This window comes from Onychostoma macrolepis, chromosome 11, assembly GCF_012432095.1.
Source record: "Onychostoma macrolepis isolate SWU-2019 chromosome 11, ASM1243209v1, whole genome shotgun sequence".
In the NCBI taxonomy this organism is placed as follows: Eukaryota; Metazoa; Chordata; class Actinopteri; order Cypriniformes; family Cyprinidae; genus Onychostoma; species Onychostoma macrolepis.
Genome location: NC_081165.1, coordinates 18,741,350 through 18,754,985, shown reverse-complemented (window position 1 = coordinate 18,754,985; position 13,636 = coordinate 18,741,350). Strand labels below are relative to the sequence as shown.

The window sequence follows — 13,636 nt, the reverse complement described above, 5'->3', positions numbered from 1 at the left end:
CTGTTAAGCTACAAAACAGAGTACAACAAAATTATCATAAAAATGATATAACATGACCCTGTATTCTAATTCTTCTGAAGACAACATACCAAGTTTATGAGTTCATAAATGCAATGTCCTATTCATGAACAAATGATTGGTTTGAATTGGATCTTTGCAACGAGTTGTTCCCGTTCACAAAGTTTGAATAATTTGTCCAGGAATCAAAATGATCCAGTTCTATGATTTTAAAATATAATCTTACAAGCTGAAGAGGAAAGGTTTTTCTTAAAATGAAACTGTCACACAAAGCTTTAGAACACTCGGAATATAGTGCACAGGTCATATGGACCACTTTTATGATGATTTTATGGTGCTTTGACACAATTTTAAGAGCTTGAAAGAGCTTCACTTGCCATTTGTTATAATCACATGGAATACAGCAATCAAAATATCTTCTTATATCATCTTTTTGTGTTCCACAGAACAAAGGGAGTAATATGGGTTTAGGACATGAAGATGAGTAAATAACAGTTTTAATTTTTAGATAAACTGTCCCTTGCTCTAATTTTATTTGACAATCCAAACAGACTGGCTTTAAAGGATGCGCTAAGTCACCAGCCCTGCAAAGCTTTTAGACAGGTGGCTTATTTATGCTTCCCTGGTCACCATGGAGTTAGTGCCAGCTCTCTAGTCTTGCAAAAACACACACATTTATATTGGAAAAGGACGGTGTGTGTGCGAGGGAAACCAACAGAGGGACAGAGCAACAGTGTGAGCACACTCTGTTTGCTCTGGTTACATAAGCATAACCACATGCAAATGTCCACACACACAGTCAACATACAATCTGTTCATAAGGAAGAAAAGTAGCTAGACAAGATCAAATACAAAGGACCTGACATGGATCTAGCTTACAAATGGAACCCTACAGAACGTTTTATCTACAGTACAACCAGAGGCAAATATTTGAGTACAGCAGGGGGAGGTTTCTCAGAAATGATGTGATCTGGTATTCCAGTCCATTTATGTCTGCGATGTCTCAAAATGAGGAGTCTAGAGTGCTTTCACCTTCGGTTCTAGCCAAGGTCGGGCTTCAACCTGACTCTTTTGACTTTATCAAGAGCGAGTCAACACAGATGGCTTGTCACAGACACACAAACAATCACACACATACTCACACGTCGAGTCCTTTCAACACAGGAGATAATCCGAGGCACACGCATGCTCGGGCGAGGCCCGCTGGGGAATGTTATTTATCGCTATTTGTCCGACCACACAGCAGCTTGATTCATTGCCTAGGGTCTAACGTCTCATAAGACCCACAAATCTCCCCTTTCTTGGGCCAATTAAAACATTCCAGCACCACAATCCTTTGTTTTCATTCAAGACCATTAACTTGTAATTTACCACTAATCTGTAAACCGACACAACCACAAGCATCTCAAACCGTAGGGTACAAAACTTTAAAGGCTTTTTCTCGGTCACTGGTGTCGACAAACTGAAAACAAGAACTGTTTATCACCATTTGTCATAGGTTTGTTTCTCATTAGCTATCAGAGAGTTTATTGGGCTGCACTTTGATAGGATGGAAGGATGAAACGGGCCACAGAAAGACCCATTATCCAAAGCCTAAGCGAGACTAAAATGGAACAGGTACTGGCAGGTTCCATGAACAAGAGGAATTTAGGTTATTTGTATGCCACTTATACTGAGTAACCCACTGGGCAAAGAGCACTAAACCTTTTATCTTATCAAAGGTGGCACTAATTTTGGAATCCCTAGTGAGGCATGCGCTTGCAATAAAATGCTGATAAGCAGCTGGAGACTAAAGGAGCATGAGAGAACAGAATGTTACTGACCAACACTAAAATATTATATTGGTTACCTACAGCTCCTCTAGTTTCAAATTAGCCTTAGTATGGACGCACTTTTCTCATATTATTATCATCTTGAAAACTTTTTTTTCTTTAATGGATGAGCTGGATCGGATAGTTAAGGAAAACAGCAAGTGGCCAGCATGCATGGAAACTCCTCCAATAATGTTTAAAAAGCATCCCAGGATGTTCCTCATGAAGCTGTTTGCTAAATAATTACCGATAAGTTACAGCACTAATTTACCTCAAAGTTTGTAGAAAAAGGCCTAAGTATTTTTTTAATAAAATGAAATAACAGAAAAATGATATAATATTTATTAAATAAATACAAAAATCGATTTAAATATAAAAAAATAAGCAATCCAACATAGGTCAAAAAGTTTGGATAATAAGAAAAGAACAACAAAAAATAAAATAAAATAAAATTCATACACTGAGTTACAATTATGTTTATGTTCAAACTGATTAAAAGAAAAAAAACCCTCTGTGAAAGCACATGCACTTCCTCGTTATGCTTAACGTCGACACCCTGTGGCCATATTGCAAGAATAACTCCACAGTCTCTCCTGATAAATAGAGATCACATTAATTACGCTCTCTCGGTTTTCATGAGGGAAACCATTCCTTGGCAACGATTCAGAAACAACATGTGCCGAGATAAAGACAAAAAATGGAATAATGAGCTCTCTGTAATTTTTAATCCAGAATCCTCCACAGTGACCAGGTCAGGTTAGTAGCAGTTCATAGGAAATGATTAAAAGGATTTCTCCATGGACTGGAAAATGATTACAAACAGTCATGTCCAAATGGATGAAGTTTCATCTCTGCATGTAGGTTTGTTTTGGAAAGCGCATGTTTGTTTGTGCGTATTAGTGGCTTGTACAAGTCACATGTGCAAGTTAAAAAGACGTTAACACATCTCTCCCGATGACATCCGGCCATGTTTAGACAAAGGTGCACTCTCTGTGTCTGACGTCTCATCAGAGAGGTATTTAACTCTGTCCTGTGGCGAAATACTGGAGGTGTGATTAACAGGTCTCTACAAGCAACACGACTAAATTCCTCCAGAAACATCTTCGTTTTCTGATTTTGAACCAGGTTCCCCACTCAACTTTACTGTAACCTCTTTAAGAGAAATTAGAGAGCTGATTGCAGATCAATGGAAATCATCAGCTCCAAATCATTGGGTTATCAAACATCCTCAAGCTGGCCAGACACACTAAAGTCTTTCAATAATGGAGAAATTAAAAGCAGTGCAGTTGTATTTGTCATCTGGATATTTTTTACCTACTGTTTTTATGATTACTGTGAATTCAAACATACTGCTCTTTTCACATGCAATAAAAAATGTTCATCATTTTAATGGTTAAAGGATGTAAAAATGCTATACAAGTAAGTTTTCAGAAATGTTACTTACTATATATGGTAAAACTGTGACAGGACATTCATTTTACAGTAAAATACTGTTACATTTAATGTTTTGGGAAGGTAAAAAGTAGCAAGTCATCTTACAATTTACAGTTAAAAACAACAACAACAACAACATTTTAATAATTAAATAGTTTTGTTGACAGTCAAAATGATCATAACAGTTTCCCCACTGGACACCTGCCAAAATGATCTCTATGCCAGCAGAGCAGCCCGGCAGAGAACGAGTGCAGGACCACTCAAAGAGCAATTAAACTGGTCAAAGTGGTTCACAGAACAAAGGAACCATATCACTAAAGCACCATAAGTCAACCCACTCTCCCGAATCCCTGTCTGATATGACTTCCTGCGCCCCACCTTGTCTTCTGCTCCCTCTCTTTCATATCAGCCATCTAAATGATGCTCCAGAGACAGAGGTGGGAGGAAGTGACTTGTGCAGACAGCACACAGATACTGAAGTCTCTAATTTACGCTGTGTGAGTGCTGGATGGAGGACAGGCCTATGGAAGCTGACTATTGCTGATAATGCTGTGGCTAATTAGAACCCCAGATGGCCCTTGCACAGTAAATCAAGAACAGACAATACAAGTTGCCGTTTCATCTCACAGCATCAGCCCTTTATTCCAGACTGTGCTCTTTGTTGAACAACAGACTTTTTGCCTTGTTATTTAGTCCTGGAATTTAAAAACATTTTTTTTTTTTTTTTATCTCTGTCTGGAATCTTTGTGACTCACAACCCTTGCAAGCAAATACTGTGATATTGGTAAAGCTTTTGATGCTGTTCAATGGTAATACTTGGTTACTTTTAAATATACTATTTTCACCGATCTTTTACACAGTACTTGAAAATCTATAACATTCTAAATGTATAACATAACAAAAACATACAAAAAGTATAATACTGCTCCTCCTTATTTAATAAAATTAAACAATAGTTGTTAAACAATTGTGTGAATTTCATTAATAGATATCTGTGTCATATTTTACATCTAAATAAGTCAAATAATAATTTTATTGTTATTAATAATAAAACGTTGTTGTTTCACTGTTTATTATTAATTCAGAGATATATAACAATTTAAATTTACATTTATTCATTTAGCAGACAATTTAATGTGTGTAAAAATTAATCAACTGAATCTTTATTTTTATACATTTCCCCCAAAATTCTCATTCTGCAATGCATATTTTTATTAAAACTAAATACATTAAACTAAAAACTGAAAGTAAATACAACTAAATAAATTCAATAAATTCAGCACAACAAAAGCTGAATTTAATTTTGACATTTAATTTTTTGCATTACAGTAATTATGACACACATTACAATAAGCTTATGGCATAAAGGGGGTTAAATGTCCTCGACTCTTGAAAATAATAGTTTTAAAAATAATATTAATTTCCATTATGCAAGATATATCTTAATACTATGTATTTCAATTAAATATGCCCTACATATTTCTTTTATGAGATTCAATTCAACAACTATTCTCATTGACTTAGATATGCTAAGACATTTTCTTATCTGCTTGATATGCTGAAACTGTCTTGCTTGGACAGTTTCTTGGCAATTTCATTTGTGATATTCACCCAATTAGGAGAAAAGTGGTAAAAGCTTTCCTTGAAAAGGCTAAACTGCCTTCAGACTTTGTGTGCTGCAAAGGTATTTTGGGAAAAGGTGTGTCTAAATAAGCTTTTATCTCCTCACAAACTCAGATAAACGTCACACTCCCACACCGAGCACTGAAGAGCTCCTTAGACACAGGACACAAGTGGGGTATTCTTCCCCTCTCCCGTCTGTCATCTTCGAGCTTTTTGTTCACCTCTCCTGATCCGTCGGCCAGTGCCAAGTCTGTCCATCCAGACAACCGAGGCAACTATTCACCCTGCGCTAGTCACGTTGAGGGACGCCAGCCTGGTCCAATCTGACGACTGCCACTGCCAAACCAACTTCTGCCAGCTGACTTCTGCCATAGCAACAATGCTAAAAAGACCATATATTAACATGCAATTACAGCAAGGGTGGATCTTTGAAACTTCTGCTGTTGTGGATGCAAAAAGTAGGCTGTTTTAAATAGGATGTTTTATCATTTTCAGCACAGGTTCTCAATGTTTAATTTATGTATTTTCTGCAGATGATGGCAGCCTGCCCATCACAAATTAGCATCTTTGCATTTCCCTCAAAATCCAAATATAGCGTAGAAATTAGCAAGTCTAAAATTCACACCAGCGCTGCAGTTTCACCACGTGCCACTAAGCTCCTGCTTTTAAACTCGCTAAAATTAAGCCCGGGAGTTTACGGTCTCCCATTTCAATTTTTAAGCTGCCTCGTGGCTTATTGGGTTTGAACCCAGAATGGCAGGATGTATATCAACATCAACATCAACAACAACAACAACAACAACAACAACAACAACAACAACAACAACAACAACAACAACCCTTCTGCCAGTTTTTAAATCAGTTTGTTTTCCAGATTTTGGAATATACCGCAGCCGCAAAACAGGTGCTTGGTCCTCGCCAGAAAAGAGTAAATCAAATAGCAGGGGTTGGTGAAACACTGTTCAGGAATGATTCACGTCTATAATTAACTGTTTTTGTTTGGTATGAGGTGAAGAGGGCATATTTCTGTTGCGTGCTGCACACCTAGGCATCTGGATGACCTCAGACAACATCTGTCTTAGCATGTGTGTTAGCAAGTATCTTCACTGTATGTCATCTGTTTTTGCAGCCTTTAAGCTTACCTGATGAATCATAACTTAAAGTCAGTTCATCTGTGTAGTTAACACTAAAACATTAGAAAATGTGTCCATTTAATATAAAATATAACATATATAAACTTAAATATAAATATATATATATTATATTTAAAAAATAGAAATGTTGTATTGTCCACTAAATAAATAAATAAATAATATATTTATTATAAATAATAAAAACTAAAACTAAAGCTAAAAGTTAACCTTAGCTCAACTTAACTTAACTTAACTAAAACTGAAATAAAATCTGAAATAAAATAAAACTTGAATATTGAAATGAAGCTGAAATAAAATAAAATATAAATATTAGATGAAAGGCTATAAAATACTGTCTTGGCAACTAACTGAAAAAAGTTGAAGCTTTAAAATTAGTAACTGAAATTAATGATAATAATAAAAAACTGAAGCTAAAACAAACTGATTGAAAACAAAAACTAAAATAATTTAACCTTAAAATATAATAATAATAATAAAATACTACAAATTAAACTAAAATTACAGTGAAAACTGAACATATAAAAACAAAAGATAAAGGTAATATTAATAAAAACTATAATAGTATATAATGATATGCTGTATCTTTTAGATTACTTCTAGGAAGTCCTTTAGGTGTTCGCATTCACGCATCAAGCTTATGTCTAAACAACTCATATCTTTCATATTTACCCTTGATCTGCAAGATATTGTTCTTTGTAAGACAGGAAACATTTGGACTAGCCTCTTCTGGTCTTTAGACAGTGCATCCAAACCACCTTCTCTGTCTAGACACCTTGTATCCCATATCGAACACATACACACACAAACTCGCATGCACCTATTGATTGCCTCACATCCATCCTGGAGCTAGCAACAGAAATGACAGAAACCAGCCATTTGGATGGAGGAACAAGGACTTTCCCTCTCTTTTTCCACCCAACTACAGATTTCCCAAAAGAAAGAGGTGATCCTACCTTGCTGGGAGTTTTTGTGGCTGAGAATCGTCTCTGTTAAGTCCTCGCAATGCGCTTCGTTCACTGCCTCCCTCTCTTCTCCCGGTTACTGTGCTCCTGAAGCGTGGTGGTGTGGTCTGAAGGGGGGTGGCTGGCGAAGAGAAAGAAAGGGAGAGGGTGAGTGAGTGAGAGAGAGAGAAAGGGAGAGCAAAGAATCAAAAGCTCCAGGGTAAAGACGGCGAAACTTGAAACCAACGGTGGCCCTCAGACAATTATTTCCCCCTCTCCTTTCTTTCTCCTCCACTCATCAACCTCAGAGTAAATCCCTTCCTGGTGCGTAAGAACAGCTATTTTTTCCCTCCGATCCAGATTCGATAAAGAAAAGGAATAGGAGAATTGGACATCCAGTTGAGCCGTACGTAAAAATATAATCTGTCAGCCAACTTCCTTTTTTAAACATACTTGCACACAGAAGTGCAGCACTTTTCATTTTCCCAGACTCGGTTCCCTCTTTTAATAGCATGATTCTTCCAGAGAGAGAAAGCCATGGCAACATTTTTTAATAAAGGGAAAGGGCTGAGGTCAGGTGCACTGTGGCCAGCCATGAGAGAGTATCTGACTGAGCATCAGTGGAAGGCTAACAACCATACTAAAGACAACGGTCTCCTGAGAGGCATGGAGGACTTGGATATGGGTGGTGATTACACTGCACATTTTTCATCATCATCTTCTCACTCCCTCTTCATGCTTTTCATTGTTCCTCACGTGCCCGTGCACGCACACAGACATAAACTGAGCACACACATTTTTTTTTTTTTTTTGGGATTTCATTCCCCTGTGCACAAACACCCAATCAGATCTGTGAGAATGTGCAAAGCCAAATAACACTAGAGAAAAAAAAAAAAAACATTACATTTTATCAAGCTTATATGGGGTTTGAGTTACAAATACTGGGAAATTTCAATTTACTTAATAAATTCTGGCCATTATAGAGAGGTTGAAGATTTCATGCTATGGCTGATAACCGATTAATGATCGATATTAAAATTCGACATAGCATTGTATTTAATGCTGTATTATATTTAGTTCAAATAAAACATAAAATATTAAATTAAAAACAGTTGTTTTTAAATGCAAGTGAATTTATGCATCACATTACAGTATAATGTGCAGTACGGTATAAAAATGGATATTTTGAGAACTGCTACATTTTTATTAGTAGGGCTATATTACATTTTTAAAGATTATATATATATATATATATACAGTATATATACATACACACACACACACACACACACACATAATGTATGTATGTATGTATGTGTGTGTGTGTGTGTGTGTGTATATATATATATACACACACACACACACACACACACATACATACATAATGTGTGTGTGTGTGTATATATATATACTGTGTGTATATATATATATATATATTAGTTGTGCTCATAAGTTTACATACCCCTTGCAATATGTGCATTATAATAGGGATCATGAAAATTGCATGTTATTTTTTATTTAGTGCTGTTCTGAATAAGCTATTTGGTAACACTTTATTTTAGGGTCTCTTAACTAGTTGCTAATTAGCATGCATAATAATAGAATATTAGCCATTTATTAGTAGTAATTAAGCACATATTAATGCCTTATTCTACATCCCTAATCCTACCCAATACCTAAACTTAACAACTACCTTACTAACTATTAATAAGCAGCAAATTAGGAGTTTATTAAGGGGAAAAGTTGTAGTTAATAGTCAATAAGTGTTCCCTATTCTAAAGTGTTACCAGCTATTTCATATAACAGATGTTTACATATACTCCACAAAATAATAACTGAATTTATAAAAATGACCCCATTCAAAAGTTTACATACTCTTGAATCTTAAACCTGTGTGTCATTTCCTGGATGATCCACAATTGTTTTTATATTTTGTGATAGTTGTTCATGAGTCCCTTGTTTGTCCTAAGCTGTTCAACAGTGCCTGCTGTTCTTCAGAAAAATCCTCCAGCTCCTACACATTCTTTGGTTTTCCAGCATCTTCTGCATATTTGAACCAACAATTTTGGTTTGCTATTTGAAACTTCTCTGAACAAGAGACCTAAAGTTACCTTAAGAATTTATATAGGACATTTTGCAGTCAGTAAACAACCAAAGTAGTAATCGCAACACTAATCTTCATGCATCAAGTTGCCTTTATTTTTTTATCTTTTCTAAACAACTTTTTGGGGGTTTTTTTACATTGTATGTCTGATATTACAAAGTATTAGATAAGTGTTACGATTCTTTTACCAGAAATCGCAACAAAAATAGTCAGGGAGACGCCGAACACAACCACTGCTTAACAAAACAAGTTTATTTAACAATAAAGAAAAGAAAAACATGTAATGTAGTCAGTGTAAGTGATAGTCAGTATGTCGGCAGGTGTTTGTAAATAGTACCAATAACAGTCCAAACAAACACTAATAACAAAACTCAGAACCCAAACGTCCAATCTAGGAAAAGATTAATCAAAACATAAACTCCTCCAGTGCAACGGCAATCTCCCATAACCTCTGTATCCCGTGAGTTCTCCGGTAGACACAGATGCCAAGGCCAACAAACAACTGCTCCCCCGCCATTGTTCCTCTGAGTCCCTTTTAAAGACCGTTGATTTAAACCAGGTGCAACACCTCATCAGCCAATCACCTGCAGACAACCAGTCACCTGTAACTCAGGAATAAACAGTAACTCACTGATAAGTCACAATAAGATTATCAGTAGTCTTCCTGTTTGTTTTTGTGAAAACCACAAAAATTATCCCTTAAAATCAGCACATGTGCCAGTGCGCCTGTGACCAATTACTGAAGTGCTCTGAGCCTTTATATTTCCCTATAATCACACACACACCCACAAGCTAAACCACCCGAGATTCCCGGCCCTCTCCACGCTTCTACTTGTGTTTAACGTTACGGTATTCGGCAAGGTCGGGGGTTAAGTGTTGTCAGACCCACTACTGTAGAGTAGCCGTGTTTGCAGGAACAAGCCAATGACAGCGGCTCTAATAGCCAACATCCACGCCAAGCTACTGCAGGCCTGCTGAGTGCACTAACACTTTTTCATATTTTATGAAGCTGTTTTTTAGAAAACAGTGGCAAATTGCACAACTAAATCTACAACTAAAACATTCCACCTATTTCTCTTTTGAAATAGCTGGGCTTTGGTTTTTGCTGGGATGCTTTCTGTGTAAAAAGGATGTTGCTACTCTGAATATGGTTGACTATCACTGGAAACAAATAAAGCTTCACCTACACACCACATCTGTGTATGGTATTACTCTGCTTTGTAACTAAATCAGTGTGTTCTGCTCAAGAGAGAATGGTGGGAAAATACCATGACAGCTTCTTTGTTCAAGTAAAACAAGTCTATTGTTACCGGATCTTCATGGTTCTGCGGAGGTTGCACGTTCCCTCAGCTGCCGCTCCTCTAATTCTCTCTTTCTCATCTGGTCTTACCTGGTTTAACAGAAAGAAAAAGACACAAGAAAGACATGGAAAAACCATGTGTCTTTATTTGAAGAGGGGAAAAAAAAGGGAAAGAAAGATTAAGGTGTCCTACGCTTTGACAGTATTATGACCAAAGTTCAGACAGTGTCCAGATGCTGTCATTTAAATCACACGTGATCCAGAGAGGTTAGCAAACTGACCTTTTGGATTGCCCAGTGATCATTAACCAGGCAGTGCAGGGAACATGCTGTACATGGCCACAATCAACATTGCAACATGGCAAAGTTTGAAAGGTTATCGCTCAAATTGGCTCATAGTCTTGACCTGACAGACACACGAAACTTTTAAACATTGCAAATGTCAAAGTGCAATGAATTTTAGCACCAACGTATCTTTTTTTTTTTTTTTTTAGGCCTAATCAATTTAGCTTTGTCAACATATTATTGAGGAAATTAAACAATACAATTTTTATTATGGTAGTTATTTTTTCCCTGCAATAATTTATAAATAATCACAAGTTTTGGAGTTGACAAAATTAAATTTCTTTGAAAGCATTTATTTTACAACAAAAACCTTTTGTAACATTATAAATGTCTTTACAGTCCCTTATGATCAATTTAAATAATCCTTGCTGAATGAAAGTATTCATTTTATTTAAAAAAAAACTAAACTTTTGATCGGTAGTAATCAATACAAAAATATCAATTGTGCTTCAATAATAGTGATTTTATTATTGATTTACCATCAAAAGTAATACCATCATCAAAAACAGCATGCTCAAAATAAAAATGGAAGCTGTATGCATCAAACAATAATATTCCAAATTTAAACACTGATCTAGATTGGAGAGAGCTTTTGTTGGAAAAACATGTAGGTGGTGCTATTATGTTGGAAATTTGTCCATATTAGGAAGCCATCCATTGACTTTAATGGCACTGAAGACATGAGAGCGAACTCTTTTCCCATGCCCTATCAGCTGAGCTGTGGTAAATCAGGACAGATGAGCAGAAATGAGTTTGTAAGGGAGAGGGACATGGGCTCCAGGACATGTGCTAGCTGCAAGCTAATAAATCTGACTATCAGCGACTGTCACTGGACTGTATGCCATGACTACTGCTGGCTGCAGGGATGAGGGCAATGTCAAGGGCAAGAAGTCTTGTAGGGGACAGAAAATACTGACATCACAAAAATACTAAAACAGGCAGTAAATAGCAGAACGTATGTTTGGCCAAAGAAGACTGCATGTTAGTGCTGGGCGGTATACCGGTTCATACCGAATACCGGTGTTTATTTTTCTTATGATATGAATTTTTAAAATACCGCAATACCGGTGTTATTTAAATAACGTTCGGAACGCGACACACTGTTTGAGAGGGGTCTCTTTTCACTATTGCATTGTGGCAAGAACACAGCTGTATGTGTTACTAAGCGTGTTCTGAAGCTGTAGAACTAGTAGAACGTGATGACACAGAAGAACTCATCCACAATATCCACCGCGCGCCGCCACCAGCTCCCGCGTCTCACACACACGAGCGAGACTTTAGCACTATATTTAGCAACTTTCAAACCCTTTTAGCGGCTTTTTTCCCCCATAGAATGTACAAACTGACAAACCTAGCGAATGTTTTGGATAAACCTTAGCTATGGTTCAGTTGGAAGATGTCGCCAGTGCTGCCTCGCGAGCGAGATCTGACTCCCAGCGCAGCGTCGCGTCTCTCTGCGTCTGTTCTGTGCAGCGGCGGCAGAGAAGCACCGCATTCATTTGGCCGCATCGCGACTGTTTGGAATTATAAATATGAGCATAGTTCGTCTGTTAATATTATGCACTTTTTTTTGTTTACTCAGACGCAGGCAGTGCGCTGCATGAGACAAAAAAGTAATATAGCCAAAACCACCGCATAGCCGCTCTTTAGTATAACGTTAGATGCATGTTGATTTTATCAGACAATGTCGCGATTGTAAATGAGAATGACTCCTGGTTAACATGTATTAATGGGTCGTGTTTAGTCACTATTTAGTGTGGAATTTTTCTACAATATTCGCTCACCATGACAGTAAAATAGGGCATTCTAAGTCAATCTACTGCAGTTTTTCATCTCTCAATCAGTAGAAAATGTGGTTAACACCCGATCATGCATGAAAAAAATAAATACCGTCATGTACCGTGAAACCGGTATAATTTTGAAAAATACCGTGATATACATTTTTGGTCATACCGCCCAGCACTACTGCATGTCCAGCAGTCTCTACGGTATCTTAATGCTCATTCCTCTATTTTTTTACAACAACATTATATCCAACCTTGGAGCCACATTAGCCATGAAAGTCATATATGCCATGGAAGAAGTAAACAACTCTGCAAACGAGGACAGATACAACTGGAGGCCAAAGCAAAGAACGATTAAGCAAATTAGCTCTTGAAATAGTTCTTCAGTTCACTGCTGCCTCAGATATTTTAATAGTCTGGTTACATCTAGATGGGTGCAGACTGCAATTATTTTCTGTCCTTTACAATTATTGTTTCTCAGGTTGTACTATATTTAATTGAACTTTCATAAAATGATCCAAGACTGACAATTATGCCCTATACCAAATATTTTCATACCAAGAACCCCCAAATATTACAATCTTCTAAAAGGTACAAAAGTTGTCATTGGGGTGGTATAGCCTTTCTAAAGATAATAAATTACACCATTTAGGTACTATTATGTACTTTTAAGTTACTAATATGCCCCCTTTGTGGATAAATAATGTACAGAGGTGTACCTTTTCATAAGGTACCACAACAGTTTCAGTACTTTTTTTTCCTGAAAGCGTACAAGGAACCACCTACCTAAAATATGCCGTACCAGTAGTTATATATTTTCATAAATATTTTCTAGTACTGTCAAATCGATAAACAAGTACATTCTTGCCTTAAAAAAAACTCATAAAACTATTATTTATTATTAAATATTATTTATGAAATTATAGTTGATTTTAGTGTCCGCCATGACACTCAATGTGAGAAATAAATACTAAGAAATAGAATTCTTAAATATTTAGATATATGTGTATATATTTATAAATGCACACAGTACACACAAAGATATTATGTAAACACAAACTTTTATTTTTTATGTGATTTATCGTGATTAATCAATTTGACAGCACCAATATTTTCATGTGAA

At 36.5% G+C, this 13,636-nt stretch overlaps 1 protein-coding gene across 2 annotated transcripts in view; it reads right to left on the bottom strand.

The window, feature by feature from the left end:
* plekha6 (pleckstrin homology domain containing, family A member 6) overlaps nt 1-13,636 on the bottom strand; it is a 93,198-nt gene that overhangs the window by 63,859 nt on the left and 15,703 nt on the right. For both annotated transcript variants that reach the window (XM_058790739.1, XM_058790741.1), the window contains exons 2-3: nt 10,396-10,475; nt 6,994-7,123 (exon numbers count right to left, since the gene is read on the bottom strand). The gene's annotated coding sequence lies outside the window, so the exon portion shown is untranslated. The remainder of the gene's footprint in view (nt 1-6,993; nt 7,124-10,395; nt 10,476-13,636) is intronic.